The sequence below is a fragment of the Puma concolor genome, chromosome A3, assembly GCF_028749965.1.
Source record: "Puma concolor isolate L17-30 chromosome A3, mPumCon1.1.hap2, whole genome shotgun sequence".
NCBI classification, from domain to species: domain Eukaryota; kingdom Metazoa; phylum Chordata; class Mammalia; order Carnivora; family Felidae; genus Puma; species Puma concolor.
In genome coordinates, this window is record NC_141669.1 from 131,950,047 (window position 1) to 131,968,384 (window position 18,338).

Sequence of the window (18,338 nt, forward strand, 5' to 3'; positions counted from 1 at the left end):
GGGAGACACAGAATCGGAAACAGTCTCCAGGCTCCGAGCCATCAGCCCAGAGCCTGACGCGGGGCTCGAACTCAACGGACAGCGAGATCGTGACCTGGCTGAAGTCGGACGCTTAACCGACTGCGCCACCCAGGCGCCCCTACACGAAGTGATACATAGAAAGCCTGTGGCATTGTGTCTAGTTGCCCTAAGGGTTCAGTGGGAAGGGGATGGGGGCAGACACTACTCTTTACCATCCCCTGTTGAACATACTACATTTGGCTCCTAAGTATAAAATGCAAAACTGTATTATCATGGGTAGAAAAGATTTTTTTAATATTAGAAATTTAAAGCAGATTCAGAAACTAGGAAGTGAAATATATAAAATCTGATTTTGAATATCTTGTACTGATGTGAATTTGCTGTGTTGGGACTCCTTGGTCCCAAGTTTGGTTTCACATCAGATGAACTGAAACACAAGAGTCTATGTTTATTACTAAGATCTCCAGGGCTAATCTGCCAGGGCTTGGTCCAATGGCTCAAAGATATCGGCAGGATGTGTGTCTCTCCATCTCTCAGATTTGCTTCTCTCTGGGTTGGTTTCACACTCAAGGAGACCATTCCCTGACATGGCTGTCCCCTATGACATCAGACCTCTAGCCTATCAGGCTGAAAGCCCTGATGAAGCGAGAACACATCTCCCTTTGAATTTCTAGCAAAAGTCTGAGAATTGTGTCTCCTTGACCTAACTTGGGTCACATGATCATCTACAAACTAATTAATCGTGGCAGCCAAGGGGATAGATGGCTCCAACTGGTCATTGGGTTATGTGTCCAAGCTTAGAGTCAAGGGTGGAGGCAACCATTCAGACTAAGCTTGGAGAAGGAATGGCCCCCTAAAGGAGATCTGGGTGCTGTTACCAGAAGGGAAAAATGGAAGACTGGCCAGACACAGTCAATAGACAGCTACTCCATTTGTTTGGGCAGCACTAAATGACAGCTCTGAAGATGATGGTTCTGATGATAAAAGAGAAGAAAGTGTTATCTGGAGTGATCTGACAGCTTATGCAAGATTCCTCATCGAGAAGTAGGGTGACTAATAATCCCAGTTTGCCTAAGGATTTTCACTGCTAAAACAGGAATTCCCTGGCAAACTGAGATGAGTTAGTCACCCTATCCAGAAAATGCTAGTAGGAATCATGCCTCAAACTCTGCTTGACATTCTCTTTCCTTCTTCCTCTGATGCTCATACCACAGTCACCCACCAAGCTTTTCCTGAGCACTGGCTGGGCAGTGGGGATTCACAGAGTCTCTTCTGCCAAAGACAATAGCAAAACAGTAAAAGCTTGAATGCAATAGGTCCATCACAACATGCAATTGAATTGCAAAGTGACCTAACCCTGATGAAGGTTATATGTGAGATTGGGCGTGAGAACATTTCCAGAGAAAGTCACCTCTGATGTCAGTCTTGAAGGAGAAATAGGATCGAGTTCATGGTTCATGATTTCAAATAAATGGTCTTTCCATTCACCTGGACTATAAAGTGTGGGTTCCATCAACAGAAGTAAAGAAAGATACTTGGTTCTCCCCAGGATTGACCTTATACTGACGGACAGCTTAACATATGGAATAGGAATGGGCTTGCACACAGATGTGAACATAACCTCATAAGGATGTGTGCGTTCAGCTGAATTTTAGAATATTGGTGTCTGGTTATGTCTGATTTTCCACAAGAAAGATAACAAATGTCTGAAAATTTGAGTCTTATTTGCCTCTTGTTGAGCTTTCCACCTTCCATATAGCTCTGTAGCACCCACACCATAAAGGCTCAGAAGCTCTCCTGCTGCCAAGAACTCCCCACCCCCGCCACCATGGTCTTGGCTTCTATCCTAGAACAGATAAAAAATGGCACTCAAGACAAGCCCCAAATATCAACTTAGCCCTGAAACAAACACATAAACACACACACACACACACACACACACACACACACACACACACACACACGCGCGCACACACACACATTGTGTGTGTGAAGATTATTCTAAACACCTTGCCGTTTCAAAGAGACTGTACGATTTGAGTAGAAAAAAAAAAAACAAAGCATTTCGTTTCATAAATAGAATTGGTGTGGGAGTTGATTGTTTTCTCTCCTGAGGGATAAACATTTTAATTTAATAACAGTCAGAAAGTACCTAAATGTTCCTGAAGAAAAAATATGGTGTTCCTAAGAGGGCAGAATCTATTCACTTGCCGAATACTCAGAATGAGACATTTCATTGCAGTGTTACTCAAAAGCACCAACCACAATTTTTCAAAGTATTGCATTTTCCTAAACAAAACAAAGCGAAACAACACTGGAGTTCTCACCTATTGAGAACTCTTTACATGTGGACAAGTGTAGCGCATACGTTATCTGACTGACTTCCCGTGTTGCGCTATGAAGCAGGGATCATTCCACTCCCCATTTTGCAGGTGGTTAAACGGGGGCTGAGAAGAGTTAGCCTGCAGGAAAGGGGCAGAGAAGGAATTCAAACCCAGGTCTTTCTGTCTGACTTCAGCACTGTGCTTGCGTTCATCTCTTATACAGCAGATCTGTTTACGCCACCTTCCAAAAGAGCCATGTTAAGATAGGACACAGACTTGTAAGATGCGAAAGGACTGATAAAAGGAATCAAGAGAAGAAAAATGAGTTTGCACAGGACTTATTAAGAGAATGCCACCACAGCTGAGGCAACAGACAGGGAGGTAGCCAGGCCAACGGAATAAAATTCTATGTGTGAAAAAAAATAAATAAATAAAAGGGTATCTTCACATACATGGAATCAGATCATGTTTGGGGTAGACTGCTTATCTGTTGCCAGACCTTTGTGGAGGGTCTAGTTGACTTTCCATGCATATATATATGAAATAATACTCAGAAGGGCACAATCAGAGCTGTTTAGGTTACTAAGTTCTTCACTTTGTCTATTAGTCAGTCTGTCCTACCTTCATCTTCTTGGCTCAGAATATCTAGAGATACCCTATTCTAGCCAGTTTTAAGTCAGTCAATAAAGACCTACTCTTTACTACTAATAATACTGTCTAATATTTATAGAGTGCTTATTTTATGCCAGGCTCTCATCTAAGGACTTTGGCTGTGTTAACTAATTAGAAACCTCACAACACCACCACAAGGAAGGTATCTTTATTATTCCTAGTTTTTAGAAAAAGAAATTGTGACACAAAGAAGTTAAGTCACTTACCCAGGGTCCCACAGTTAGTAAGTGTCAAAGCTGGGATTCAAACTCAAGAAGTCTGGCTCCAGAGCCCATGCCCGTAAGCATCATGTCATACTGCCTCTAGAGCAGGCTTCAACATATTTTTTCTATAAAGGACCAGATAGTAAATATTTCAGGCTTTGCAAGCCATATGGTCTCTGTCACAACTTCTCATCTCTGTTGTACGACAACTGCCATTGTCGTGCCAAAGCCGTTATAGGCAATACATAAATGAATGGGCAAGGCTGTGTGCCAATAAAACTTTATTTACAAAAAGAGGCAGTGGTCCAGATTTCCGCCATTGGCTTAGACTACATCACACTGTATATAATGGCGGGGATTCTTGGTCTCTCATGTAGGTCATTACAGCCATAGTTACAGTAAGTTTTATCACACGCCTTTGGCTTTTCTACATTTTGTTTCTTCTGCTTGTAACATTCCCCTTTTCTTTGTTAGGTTAATGATAACGTTGATGATGGTGATACTTGCTAATGTTGGCTGAGTGTTCCTATATAGGTCAGGGAGTTGAGGTAAAAGAGGGAATGAAATTTTACCATACATCCAGAGTATGCAAGCAGAGATGAGACTCAAAACCAAAAGTGTTTAATGTCAAAGAACTTCATCCTACTCATTAAGAATAGATCCTTAAAGTGTGATGTATAGACCACTTGCATCAAGATCTTGGGGAGGGGTTACAAATCTGCATCTTAATAAGCTGACTAGGTGATTCTTCAGTGCATTAATGTGGTGAGCACAGCATTAACACTATGGGGTGAACCACTTCTTCTGGGGTGCTCTCTTAGACCCTCAAGTCTGGATGAAGCCTTCTGGGGCTCTCCAATCCCTGTGGTTATCCATCCTACTACTGTTCATCCCAGATCATAATTACCTGAACACTCGTCTGTCTCCTTCATTAGTCAGTCATCCTCCAAGGTCATAAATAGCATCAAGAGGTCACTATCCTCCAGATAAAGCCCATCATGTGGTTTGACATCTCTGTATATTTTCCGAATGAGTAAATAAAGTAATTAACAATCCTGACTTCATGGGTTGGTTTACAATGATCTTCAGAATTGCATTTTCTACGTTTGGTGGATGATTTGTTTGGTTTCCCCCAGATTCCTTTGTTTTCTTCTCTTTTGCTACAAATCCCCCTGTTAAATTTTCAATGTATTTGAATATATATCAGCTCTCCCATAAACACAGTTTTATTTTTATTTTCAGTGTGCCTCTTGTTGAGTATAACTGAAGAGAGCTAGGAAATATAACTGTCTTTTGGGAAGAATATCTTAAAAGGTGGTATTATTTCTATATCATTTTATTAATGAGGATTTATTAGTACTTTAATGATCCTAGTGAGGAATTATCTGAGTCCTTACCTTCAAAGAGCTTTTAATTTGGTTGAGGAAGACCCGAAACTCTTTTAACTGGCAAAGAATGTATGTAAGTCTGTAGTAAATTGCACATGTATACCCATTTCTTTAGCAAATAAGTATTTGTTAAGCACTTAAGCCTTCTAGTTGCCGGTCCACATGTCAGAGATACAGAAGTGAGCAAGACAGTGTCCGTGGAACTTCCGTTTTAGCTCCAAGAGACAAGACTGTAAACCAGAAAGGCAATACATGAACAGGACAATTGCAGACAGTGGTAAGTGATGGAAGAAATCAAAACAGGGTAACATGATAGTGACTAGGGCTGGGGTACTCTGGACAGGGTAGTCAGGAATCTCTGAGGTAAAGCTTGAGGTACAAGAAGGAGCAGGATATATAAAGACTGCTTACAGAACATTCCAGGCTAAGAAAAAAAAAAAAAAAAAAAAAAAGGAAGCAAATGCAGGAGCCCTTACGAGCAACAATCTGGGCAGGTTCTAGAATATCTCTAGGACATCTCTAGAACATTGTGGGGGAAGGGAAATAATAGGAAGTGGAAATGGAGGGGTAAGCATGGCCCAGTCCTGCAAGGCGACATGGTAAGGAATTGAGGTTTTGTCCTTTGTGTGTTGTGAAGCCATTGATAGGGCTTGATGGGAAATTAACATGGTCTGCTATTTTTTTTTTTTTTCTGTCATTCCTCACTGTCCTCCCTTGGAAGCAGTTATGTTGCCTTTTTCTAAGCATTCACCAGTCAGAATCTTCCTTTCTATTGTTTCTTTTTCTAAATTTGTATTTCAATTCTAGTTAGTTAACATATAGTGTAATATTGGTTTCAGGAGTAGAACCCAGTGATGCATCACTTACCCACAATACCCAGTGCTCATCACAAGCGCTCTCCTTAGTATCCATCACTCACCTAGCCCATCCCTCACCCACGTCCCTCCATCAACCGTCGGTTTGTTCTCTATTGTTAAGAGTCTCTAATGGTTTGCTTCCCTCTTTTTTTCCCTTCCCCTATGTTCATCTGGTTTATTTCTTAAGTTCCACATATAAGTGAAATCATATGGTATTTGTCTTTCTTTGGCTGACTTGTTTTGCTTAGCATAATACACTCTAGTTCCATCTACTTTGTTGCAAATGGCAAAATGTAATTCTTCATGATGGCTACTATTCCATTGTATACATATGCACCACATCTTCTGTATCCATCCATCAGTCAATGGACCTTTGGGCTCTTTCCATAATTTGACTATTGTTGATAACACTGCTATAAACATCAGGGTGCATGTGCCCCTTCAAGCCAGCATTTTTGTATCCTTTGGGAAAATACCTGATAGTGCAATTGCTGGGTCATATGGTAGTTCTATTGTTAACTTTTTGAGGAACTTCTATATTGTTCTCCAGAGTGGCTGCACCATTTTGCATTCCCACCAACAGTGTAAGAGGGTTCCTCTTTCTCCACATCCTTACCACTACCTATTGTTTCCTGAGTTAATTTTAGTTACTCTGACAGGTGTGAGGTGGTATCTCATGGTGGTTTTGATTTGTCTTTCCCTGTGATGAGTGATATTGAGCATCTTTCCATGTGTCTGTGGGCCATCTGGGTGTCTTCTTTGGACAAGTGTCTATTCATGTCTTCTGCCCATTTCTTCACTGGATTTTTTGTTTTTTTGGGTGTTGAGTTTGGTAAGTTCTTTACAGATTTTGGATACTAACCCTTTATCAGAGATGTCATTTACAAATATCTTCTCCCATTCCATAGGCTGCCTTTTAGTTTTGTTGATTGTTTCCTTCACTGTGCAGAAGCTTTTTGTCTTGATAAGGTCCCAACAGTTCATTTTTGCTTTTGTTTCCCTTGCCTCTGAAGATGTGTCTAATAAGAAGTTGCTCTGGCCGAGGACAAAGAGCTTGCTGTCTGCGTTCTCCTTTAGGGTTTTGATGGCTTCCTCTCTCACATTTTGAATTTTTTTTTTTTTTGAACATAACTTTTGATGCTACGAAGAGTGAGTTGTGGAGGGACAAGCGTAAAAGGACAGAAATAAGTTAGGAGGCCAGTGGCAAAAGCCCACGGTGAAATTTTGGCTGGTGGTAGTACACATGGAGAGGAGTAAACAGATGAGGGATATTTTGTCGGCACAAGATTTGCAGATGGGTGGCTTGTGGGGAATGAGGCCAAGAGACGATTCAGGGATGGCCCACAGTCCTTCAGCTTGGGAAACTGGTTAGATGATGCTGCCATTTACCAAGACATGGGAGCCTGTAGGAGAAACATTTTTGCTGAACACTTAGAAAGTCTTTATGAAGACATGTTAAGATTGAGATGCATATCATCCAGATAGAAAACTCAAATATGTAGCTGGACATATGAATGGAACTCAGTGAAAAAAAAAATAAAAACTTGGGATACAATTTGAAGTCATAGACCACAGATGATATTTAAAACCATAACACAAGATGAAGCTGCCTAAGGAAACAGTACAGCTAAGGAAGAGTAGACAAGTTGAGAACCATACCATGGAACAAGTCAGCATAGTAAAGTCAGTAGATAATGGAACACTGGCAAAAAAAAAAAAAGACTGAAAAAGTAAGACAGGAGACAATGGAGATGCCCAGAGGCTGCCACACGAACCATAGGAAGAGAGATTTAGGAGGGTGGATGGGGTGAGCATCAACATATGCAATGCTACTGATGTGTTAAGTAACATGAGATTTGAGTAATAGATCTGAAACATGGTGGGAATTAGCAAAGAAAACCAGCTTTAATCAGGTGATAGGAATGGGAGCCTCTGTGGAAAGTTGAGTTGAGAACACAGAAGGGTAGGTGGGGAGAGGGCTTACAAGAGCCTAACAGCCTGCACAGGAGGTAAGGAAGGAGGGAGCCCTCATAGAACGCTACTGAGAAGTTTTGCTGTGAGGGAGAGCAGAGGAGGGGCCCATTTTGGAGGGTCCCATGGAGAAAAAGCATTTTTGGTTGCCTCTCATCCACAGGAAGTGGTTAAATCTTTGCAAAATATCTTTCGTTTGAGTGCCAAATGTGACACTCTAAAGAGAAATGTTACAGCCCTCAGAAGCCATGATGCTGAAAAGTATTTGATGCAGTATTTCTAAGCAGTTTGAACTTTCAATTGCCATCAGCTACATAATGTCCTAACTACTGTTCAACTTTCCTGAATTTATATTTTTATGAGAAATGATGCAGCAGTTTCTACTCTCAGCTAAGTAGACGAGAAGATATTGCCAATGCCCATCATGTATGCTTATTCATACACATTCCTGATAGCCATGGACAGATATCCCTTAAAACACCCATGAATTAATTCAGATCTTTTAAAAGAAAATAGAAACAAAGGGCCACCCAATTTTGTACATAAATCAGCCCAAAGAATACTCACTTGATGTGCTAAGAGACCCTAATGAGGACAGCAGCCATCTGGCAAACAACCCATTACATTGAAACAAAAATGTCAACACAAGCAAAATATGTGAAGTTGTTGACCATTGACAGCCTGTTGATGGGCATCTATTTAGCTTTCAAAGCAGTCTGGCAGATAGACTAAAAAAATCCATCAGACCTGAAAAGCCTTAACAGGCCAAATTTCCCCGGGGGGCCTTTCTATATGGTACTTATCATTTTCAGAGCAGTGATAGCTCTGATTATCTCAGGCGTCATTAGCCTAAATAGAGTAATGATGCCAATGTGGGGAGTCTTCTTAAACACGTAATCTGGGGCAGGCATGTGTGTGCGCGGCTGCGTGGGCATATCACATGGCTTGGGCCCTGCAACTTGTAAGGTTGTGCTAATTTCCTTGGCTTCATTAGAGCCTTGCACTTGATAATTACCTTTCTGCCATCACCGAGCCCCTTCGTGTGATCACGCAGAGGGAACGAGGGACCTCGGTGTCCATTTGCAAGGCACGCGGCTCATCCTCCAGAATCTTACCCCAGCCTCCATCAGTGGCCACCCTCTGCTAAGAAAGTGATCTTTGTGCACTTTCTTTGCCTGATGAAACAGTTTCCATATTCACTTGGCTTCCTAATTGGGCCTCGTACCTCTCGGAGAAAAAAAAAATCTGAGTTGCCTCCAGCTTGGCAGAAGCTCAAGTGAGGAAGCCATACAGATGTGGTTTCTGAAGGAGCAATTGATTTGTTTCACACACCACCTACCTTCCTTGAAAATTAAAAAAGCTCACCGACAAAGTGGCAATTGGTCAGGACCTCAGGAGGGCGAAAATACAGAAAAAAAATTAATTTCAAACTGTGAAACTCAGCCAGCGAGAGCTAATAGCCCCATTTCCGACACACAGCATTCACCTTCTGGTAAATGCAACAGAGTCTGGGTGTGTGTCTGTGTACGTTTGCTGATTTTTTTTTTAATGGGGGAAATCTGTGAAGGCATATGTCTCTTACCCTGATTTCCGCACTCTTGCTGCATGTACTGAACGTCACCGCCATCTTCCTAAAGGAGGGTTTGCAGAGCCCGTGCCTCATGATTCCTGTAGGTCTACCATGGAGCAAGCAATGGTCGCTCCCACAGTTTTCTCTAATGGCGGAAACATAGCAATTAACCACATCCCCCTAAATGCTGGCTGAATGGCTGGCCCCTAATTTGTATACTTTCGGCAGAGGGTTCCGTGTCTCGTGAAATTTATTGCCGTACTAAAGTCACCTTTTAAATTATGGATCATGATATTGGTATGCTGCTAAAAATGTTCACAGCATTGTAATTTTATGCACTGGCAATAAACATGAAAAATGCATTTTGGGGTTGTTTAACATTAAAAATAATGTTTTGGAAAATAAATTTTAGGAGAAATTTAGTGCTGGGGAAAAGGACCATATTCACAGTCCTGGAGACACAGATCCATAATCCGAGGAGTGCATTGGACAGGGACCAAATTCGCAGCCCAGATGGGTCAACATCCAGGCACCACAAGGACGATTAACTTCACATAGGTTGGATTTAGACGGTGGTGGATGCACGTTTCCCTGTCAACTCTCAGCCATCAAGGGCTCCCCTTTTACTGCTCTCCAAACAATAGCAGGGTTTATTTCCAGAGCTGGCGGTTGATTGCTAGGCAATTGGCAGCATTGCAACAAATCACCTTGTTCAGGAACAAAAATGATACAGCACAAGCCGCCTTTCTGAAGAGCGCTTCAACCTGGTCAACGAGGGGCAGCTGTTCATGGAATTAACTTCACCCGAAGAGTTCGTTCAGGGACTGGTGTCACAACCATGGCCCTTGGCTCTGCCAATAGATGTGTGTCTCGTTAACGGGGCCAGTGATTCAGGAAGAACAAGTCATTTTGAGAGACATCACGAGTCCACATACATAGGTCTGAATCCCATCATGTGTCTTACGGGCTGTGTGACCTTGGGCAAGTTACCTACCCTTCTGTTCCTCTCTTTCCCCATCTGTAAAATAGGGGTGATGATAGAACATAATCCAAGGGTGGTTTTGAGGATCAAACTAGAAAATACATATAGGAGGATGTGTGCAAGGTACATAGTAAGAAACGGACAATATTGTTGAGGGAGATGTTAATGATGACGGCAATAGAATGAGCCCACCCATACTGCATGGTATGAAAACTATGTAAAACAGATATGAGAAGCAGCAGGAGTTGAGGCTAGAAATAATGAATTTCCTTTCTGTTTCATTCCTCCTTTCTTTACCAGTGAAATTCCATTCATCCTTCAAGCTTAGCCTAGCAAGTGCCGGGTGGCCTTCCTTCCCCACCCCCCCTCCCGCAACCTTGCCGAGAAAGAAGGAATTCCTCTCTCATTGACTATTCCCATAGGTTTTTGCCTTAAATTCATTTTATTTTCATTTTACACATTGTAATATATTTAACTGGTTATGTGACTTTCATACCGCACTTCAATGCACCTTACTTATCTGTGTGCGTCCAGTGCACAGTGGGAGCACACGAAGAGTTGGCTTACGGTATGCATGCTTGTTAAATTTGGTGGGAAATAGGTACACCTGGGTGGCTCAGTGGGTAAGCGTCCAACTTCGGCTCGGGTCATGATCTCATGGTCCGTGCGTTCGAGCCTTGTGTTGGGCTGTATGCTGACAGCTTGGAGTCTGGATCCTGCTTCAGATTCTGTGTCTCCCTCTCTCTGCCCCTACCCCACCCCCTCTCAAAATGAATAAAGATTTCAAAAAATTTAAATTTTGTGGGAAACAAATGAGAAAATCAGGAGTGTGTTGAGGGGTATGTGACTTTGGCTAAAATTATTTCTTGGGCCTCCCTGCAAATAAGGGATGGGGTTAGAGTTAACTTCAAATTTAAGACACCTGTAGAATCCACACGTGGTCCCTCACTACAGTGGAGAAGAGTGTTAATAAATGATACCTGTGTGAATAACCTCCTGACCACTGTTGGTTTCTGAGTTCCTATCGGTCTTGGCTATCGTCTCTGTCAGTCTTGGAGGATGGAAGGAAAGTTCACAAACGCTGATATCAACTAATTCTAGAGAAAGAAGGTATGTAGAGATATTCTTGTGGGTTTTTGTTGTTGTTGTTGATGACATATATCTAAAGAGCCTAAAACATATTCTAAGATCATAGTAGCAGTATTTTTTATTAAATGGCTTAATGACACAATATAAAGATATACAAATGATATAAGTGTCATAAAAAGATAATTAAAACCTTGGTGGTGGGGTGTCAGGTGAAGTAAAAAACAATGGATGTGGTAATTAAGTTTGGGGAGCAAATCAACATCATCTAACATCACACTCCAACGGAGGTCTATCATGATGGTTCTCAGATTTTAGTACAAAGTAGAATTGTCAGTGAAAATTGCTTGGAATGCGATTTTGTTTCAAACTTTATTTTTTGTTTTTGTTTTTAAAGTTTTTTTTTTTAATTTGAGAGTGAGCATGAGTGGGGGAGGGGCAGAGAGTAAGAGGCAGAATCCCAAGAAGGCTCTTCACTCCCTAATGTGGGACAATGTGGGGTTAAGTCGAATGCTTAACCAACTGAACCCCCAGGGGCCCCTGGAATGTGATTTTTGATGCCCACCCCACAGAGATAGTTTCAGTGAGTCCAGCTGGAGCCCAGGGATCTAAATGGTTGATTTGCACCCTTCAGACGATCCTCATGAAGGAAGGTAGTCTGCAGACCACGCTCCAGGGAAGACTAGTACAAGGTAAGCATTTTGATTATAATAGCAAATTTTGAGCATGTGGAGCCAATATGTGTTATTTATGAGGCTAATTCATGTTCTACTCTACAATATTACACACATTACTAAAACTCACAAAATAGAGGTTATACTAGTTTACAAAGATAAATACATTCTTACATTGTTTATATTCCCCAGTGAATCTTCTTGGACATCTCTTGGGGTAAATGCTCCAAACTAGTGCTTTTCAAGTTTTAACGTGCTTATGGTAACATGGAGATCTTGTTCAAATGTAGATTCTGATTCCGTATGTCTGGGATGAGGTTTGAGATTGTGTTTTTCTAACAAGCTTTCAGGTGATTCCAATGCTACTGGTCTGAGTACCACACATTAAGTATTGAGCGTCCATATAGCAGCAGCTGCTCTATGCCTTCAGGTTGAAGTTTGAACTGGTCAGGGCTATGTGTAGATGATGTGGAGAGGTTGAAGATGATCAGCCAGCTCCCCCTAAAACTTCAATCTAGAACAGTTTGTATAATTCTGCCTTGAAGTTTCACTGATGTGGAACTAGTGAAAAGCAGCCTAAATAAGCAGTCCCCAGCCCTTCGAGTACTTTTCTAGAAGGGTTCTCTTTCAGCTTAGCTTGAATTAACCAGAGAGTAGTCCCTGAAGTCACATGGAATGACTTTCCCGGATGCAACAGTGAGCAAGATTATTCTCCCTGATTAAGCCCTTGACAGGAAGCATCTTTGCAGCAAGCATCATGCCAAGTTTTATTAGTAAATTGGCCCTACGAAGTTTTTTCTTACCTACAGAGGCCCTAGCCCAGCAATCCTTCCCACAGATTGGAATGAACACATTGAAGAATGTGATGCTTGGTGTTACCAAGAACGATAATTAGACACATTTGCAAATCTGCACTAATGCACTAATCTGTAGAGATTATGAAGTAGAAACAAAACCTAAATAATTAATTCTTAAAATCATCCTGAGAAAGCTCGGTTCTTCCTGATGCACAGACCCTGAAATTAGTGTACCATGACAAGCCCCGTTCAGACAAAACGGGAGTTCATCAATATGCTTATTTAATACACCTGAAACATCTTAGCAGCAATGATTGCAGGAGAGCCTGGCTGGCTCAGTCGGCAGAGCATGAGACTCTTGAGCTCGGGGTCGTGAGTTCGAGCCCCATGATGGGCATAGAAGAGACTAAAAAAGAAAAAGATTTCATTACCACATCCTTCCCATTGGAGTGAAATCAGAACTCCAGAATGTGCTGTCTTTTGAGCCCTTCTGCAGCAGGCCATGAACCAAAGTCTCAGAGGATAGTAGTCCAGAAGATCTGATGGGCATAGAAAATCGACGCCAGAAATCCTCTGAATGTGCGTTAGTAAATCAGGGAAGTGCTGTAATTTTGCATTGGTCACCTGCATGTCACTTAGAAATCAGCCCCAAGCAGCAGCAACATACTTTGAGAACACTGGAAATCAGAGAGTAATAAAGTGATCGTGTTGTCAGTGTTTAGATATTTATGCATTCCCTCATTTATGTTTCTCATTTAAAGCTGAATGCATTTTCTTATTTATTTATTTTATATACAATTGATCATCAAGTTAGCTAGCATACAGTGTCTATAAACGTGTGCTCTTGGTTTTGGGGGTAGGTTCCCATGATTCATCACTTACATACAACACCCAGTGCTCACCCCAACAGGTGCCCTCCTCAATGCCCATGGGGGAAGGGAAGGGGAAAAAATAGTATATATTCCTTTAAAAAAGAACCACAAAATATGTATTAATTGTCCCCACCCAGTTCGAAAGGGGCTGTTCTATGAAGCATGCTGTTTGCCAGAACCCCCAGAGAGGCAATACAAAAGCACCTATAGGGAGGCAGCTATTTAAAAAAAAATTGTTCTTTAATTTGAAAGTTTAGGTATAATGAACATATACTGGTATGTTAGTTTCAGGTGTGCAATATAGTGATTCAACAGTTCTAAACGTGACTCAGTGCTCATCAAAAGTGCACTGTTAATACATGAGTATTAAATGAGTGACATCAAATAATAATTTGTCTCTCTCTGATGGACTGATTTCACTTAGCACCAAAGCCTCTAGATCCATCCATGTTGTTGCAAATGGCAAGATTTCATTCTCTTTCATGGCGGAGTAATATTTCATTGTGTATGTGCGCGCGTGTTAGTATACACGCGCACACGCACACACACACACACACTATCTGCCTTATCCATTTGTCTATTTTTTTTTTCAACGTTTATTTATTTTTGGGACAGAGAGAGACAGAGCATGAACAGGGGAGGGGCAGAGAGAGAGGGAGACACAGAATCGGAAACAGGCTCCAGGCTCCGAGCCATCAGCCCAGAGCCCGACGCGGGGCTCGAACTCACGGACCGCGAGATCGTGACCTGGCTGAAGTCAGACGCCAACCGACTGCGCCACCCAGGCGCCCCTCCATTTGTCTATTGATGGACACTTGGGTTGCTTCCATATATTGGCTATTATAAATATGGCTGCAATAAAAATAGGAGTGCATGTATTTTTTTGAATTAGTGTGTTTGTTTTATTTGGGTAAATATCCAGTAGTGACATTACTGGATCATATGGTTCTATTTTGAATTTTTTTGAGGAACCTCCATAATGTTTCCCACAGTGGCTACACCAGCTTGCATTCCCACCAGTAGCACACGGGGTTCCTTCTTCTCCACGTCCTTACCAACACTTGTCCTTTCTTGTCTTTTTGCTAATAGCCATTCTGACAGGTGTGAGGTGGTATCTCGTTGTTTTGATTTGCATTTCCCCATGATGAGTGATGTTGAGCATCCTTTCATGTGTCTGTTGGCCATCTGGATGTCTTCTTTGGAAAAGTGTCTATTCATGTCTTCTGCCCCCTTTTCAAATGGATTATTTGGTTTTTTGGTGTTGAGTTGTATAAGTTCTTTCCAGATTTTGAATATTAACGCTTTATCAGATATGTGATTTGCAGGTATCTTCTCTCATTCAGAAGGTTGTCTTTTTGGTTTTGTTGATGGTTTCCTTCACAGGGCAATGATTTTTATTTTGTTGTAGTCCCAATAGTTTAAATTTGCTTTTGTATCCCTTGCTAAAGAAGACACATCTAGAAAGATGTGTCTACAGCTGGTGTCAAAGATATTACTGTCTATGTTTTCTTCTAGAAATGTTATGATTTCAGGTCTCACATTTAGGTCTCTGATCCATTTTGAGTTTATTTTTGTGTATGGTGTAAGAAAGTGGTCTAGTTTCATCTTCTTTCAATTTCATCTTCGTACAGGTAGCCATCCAGTTTTCCCAGCACAATTTGTTGAAGTCACTGTTTTGGGGAGGCAGCCATTTTTGATGTTCAATGACCTAAGTCTAAAACAGCTGGATCGCACTGGCAAATCTCATAGACTTTTTGTAGACTCCCTTCCTTCTGCACAATGGGGGAAAATAATAATTATTGTCCTAAAAGACGAGATTCCAATCCAATTTATTTTAAAGGGTTTAAAGGGCATGCAATAAAATAGTAATTTATTAGTTTACATCTAGATTCTGCCTTAGATTTCCCTATATTATTAATATAGAGAAGGATTTCTATTCTCTCTTGTGCCTAGATAGTATTGAGAATGCATTGTCAATCAAGAGGGAAATCGCTTTGTTAGACAAAGTTTCCAATGTCCATTAGGAAGCACAAATTGAGTTAACTTAGTAAATGTAAGTAAAAAGAAGCCCTTGGAAATGGTTGGGGGTGGCGCGAGGGGAGGAAGGCCAAGCAGAAAGATGGTGTATCACAGAACATTTGCCGTCTTACGTTCGCAGCCCTTAAGGGCATCAGAGGTACAGCTGGTCCCTGACTAAGCCGAGAGAGCAAAGGTGTCAGTCGCGGCGAGGCTTCGCAGCAGTCTACTTAACCATGTCTGCTTTCACGGGCCGTGGGTCCCCTCTCTAAGCTTTGGACGTAAATATTGGAACATCCACTTGCAAATGAGGTACAGAACTGAGTAGAGGAGCCAGGCCACGTTGGAGGAGGCCAGCTGCACGTTGGACAGGAAAGGGCCAAGAAGCATTAGGAAAACTGAAGCAATGGACAGGAAGGTGCTTTCGGGGATTTAACTGCACCTTTTCTATCTCCAGCCGACTTCGGTGATGAAGTAAAGACAACTAAGTAATTTGTGCACCGGCTTTGCCTGACCTGACCCTTAGAATATCTACCCTTCGTGGGAGGAATTGGAGCAAGGCGGGAGAATCCACTTCTGTAGCTCCTGAGAAGCAGGCTTACGCCTGTGCCACGGTCTTACATGTGACTTACATTCAAATATTTGGTGATGATGTTGTAACTGGGACACAGGGTCATTTATGCCTCTAAGACAGTGCTTTTGAAACTCTCTTTTTGTTAAACCTCGTGATGCTAATAGGTATGTCGCCCCACCTCCACCAACAAAAAAATCCATAATTAAATAAGTTTAGGAACTGTTGCCTTCTATATCTCCATATTAGATATTCCTTGTATCAGCATATCAAAAGATCTGAGAAGTTCTGCCCTAAAGAAACATGTTTAGGCTTTTATGTTTTGTTGAGAATGTACAAAGTATAAATGGGCACAGAACACCATCATGGAAACTACCAGCCTTGCCTTACGGGAAACTGGTTTCCCCACTCCCCTCCCCCTCCCCTCCCCCCCCCCCCCCACCCTCCTTTCTTCCTTTCCCTCAGCAATTTTTTTTGAGGGTTGGGAGAGTCGGCCCTCTAATGTCCATGCTCCCCAACACAGCTTCGACTGGAAAACTGCATTTCGGAAGGATTACTGGACTTGGAGCCTTAATAAATCAGATACGCTCTACCTCACTGTGCTAATAATCATTTTAAGTGTCTTCTTCCGCACAGAATTCTGATGGAGAGGTGGGGGGAGACATCAGACCAGACATCCCCAAATATAGATGAAGTAGAATCTTGTGTGTGTCCTAGGGGCCTCCTTCCTTGAACCATAAACAAAAGACAGAACTAGGGTCAGGAGCTGGAGTCTGCAGAAAGAACCAGAAAATGGGCAATGAGGTAGGATATGATGAGAAGTCCAGTTGTGCCTGGTACTATAAGACACTTGCTTTTATCAGATATTGGCTGCTGATTCTAGGGTAAAGGGAATGTTGTGTTTTTTTTTTTTTTTTAAATAAGCTTTTGGGGAGCCTGGGTGGCTCAGTCGGTTAAGCGGCCGACTTCGGCTCAGGTCATGATCTCGCGGTCCGTGAGTTCGAGCCCCGCGTCGGGCTCTGTGCTGACAGCTCAGAGCCTGGAGCCTGTTTCGGATTCTGTGTCTCCCTCTCTCTGACCCTCCCCTGTTCATGCTCTGTCTCTCTCTGTCTCAAAAATAAACGTTAAAAAATTAAAAAATAAATAAATAAATAAATAAATAAATAAATAAATAAATAATAAATAAACTTTTTTATTTTAGAATAAAATTAACTTTTCTGGAAAAATTGTAAAGATAGTACAGAGTGTTCCCATATAGACCCCACACCAGTTTCTCTTCTTATTATCATCTTACATTAGTGTATTTGTCACAATTAATGAACCGTTATTGATACAGTATTGTTAACTACAATACTGTAGTTTTGTTAGTTTATCCAGCTTATTCAGGTTCCCTTGTTTTTTTTTTTTTTTTTTGCTTTGTTTCGTGTTTTACCTAATGTCCTTCTCTACTCCAGAATCCTAGCTGGGATTCCATGGTACACCTCATTGCCGTGTCTCCTTAGGTTTCTCTTAGCTGTGACAGTTTCTCAGACTTGGCTTGCTGTCGATAACCCTGGCAGTTTCGAGAAAGACGGGTTGGGTAACTTTGCAGAATGTCCTCCCGTTGAGATTTGTTTAATGTTTTTCTCGGGATGAGACGTGTTTTGTGTGCGGGGGAGGAAGAGCCACGGAGGTGAAGTGCTACATTTATCTCAAGTCGAGGGTACGCACCACCGGCCTGACTTAATGCCACTGATGTTAACCTTGCACCCTTGGCTGACGTAGTGTTGGCCAGGTCTCTTGGCTCCAAAGTTATTCCCTCCCCGCTTTCCATACTGTGTTCTTCGGAGAGAAGTTGCTCTGCGTAGCCCGTGCCCAAGGAGTGAGGAGGTTTGCTTTACCTCCTTGAGGGCAGAGTATCTATCTACTTAAGTGAGTTGGAGTTGTTCTGCACACGAGGCAGGTTAATTCTTCCCCATGAATGTGTGGATGTGGGTATGTATGTGTATACTAATCCACCCAATCATGTATTTATCAGAACGGATATTATTTTATCCTTGGGGTTATAATCCAATATTACTTCACTCACTTTGTCACTCAAATCATTCCAGTTTTGTCAGCGGGCTGGAGCAGGCTCAAGCGGGAGGGATTCCCAATCCCTTGCTGGGACAGGGTTCTGGCAAATCTTTTCTCCTGGAGAGAAAGCCATTGTTTTGAAGGACTTCCTGGGCTTGTTTCACGGTGATTGTTGTTCTCTTCCCCTTGCCAGGGCCAGGAGACATCTTGATTTGGTTCTTAGAAGTAAAGCCCATGACAGTGTGGCCTTCCCGCTAGGGCTGGAACCCCACGATGTCT

At 42.0% G+C, this 18,338-nt stretch overlaps 1 long non-coding RNA gene across 1 annotated transcript in view; it reads left to right on the plus strand.

Annotated features, from left to right (window-relative positions):
• The window catches only part of LOC147582813 (uncharacterized), a 394,038-nt gene that overhangs the window by 327,208 nt on the left and 48,492 nt on the right, over positions 1 to 18,338 (plus strand). The gene's annotated exons all lie outside the window — the stretch shown is intronic.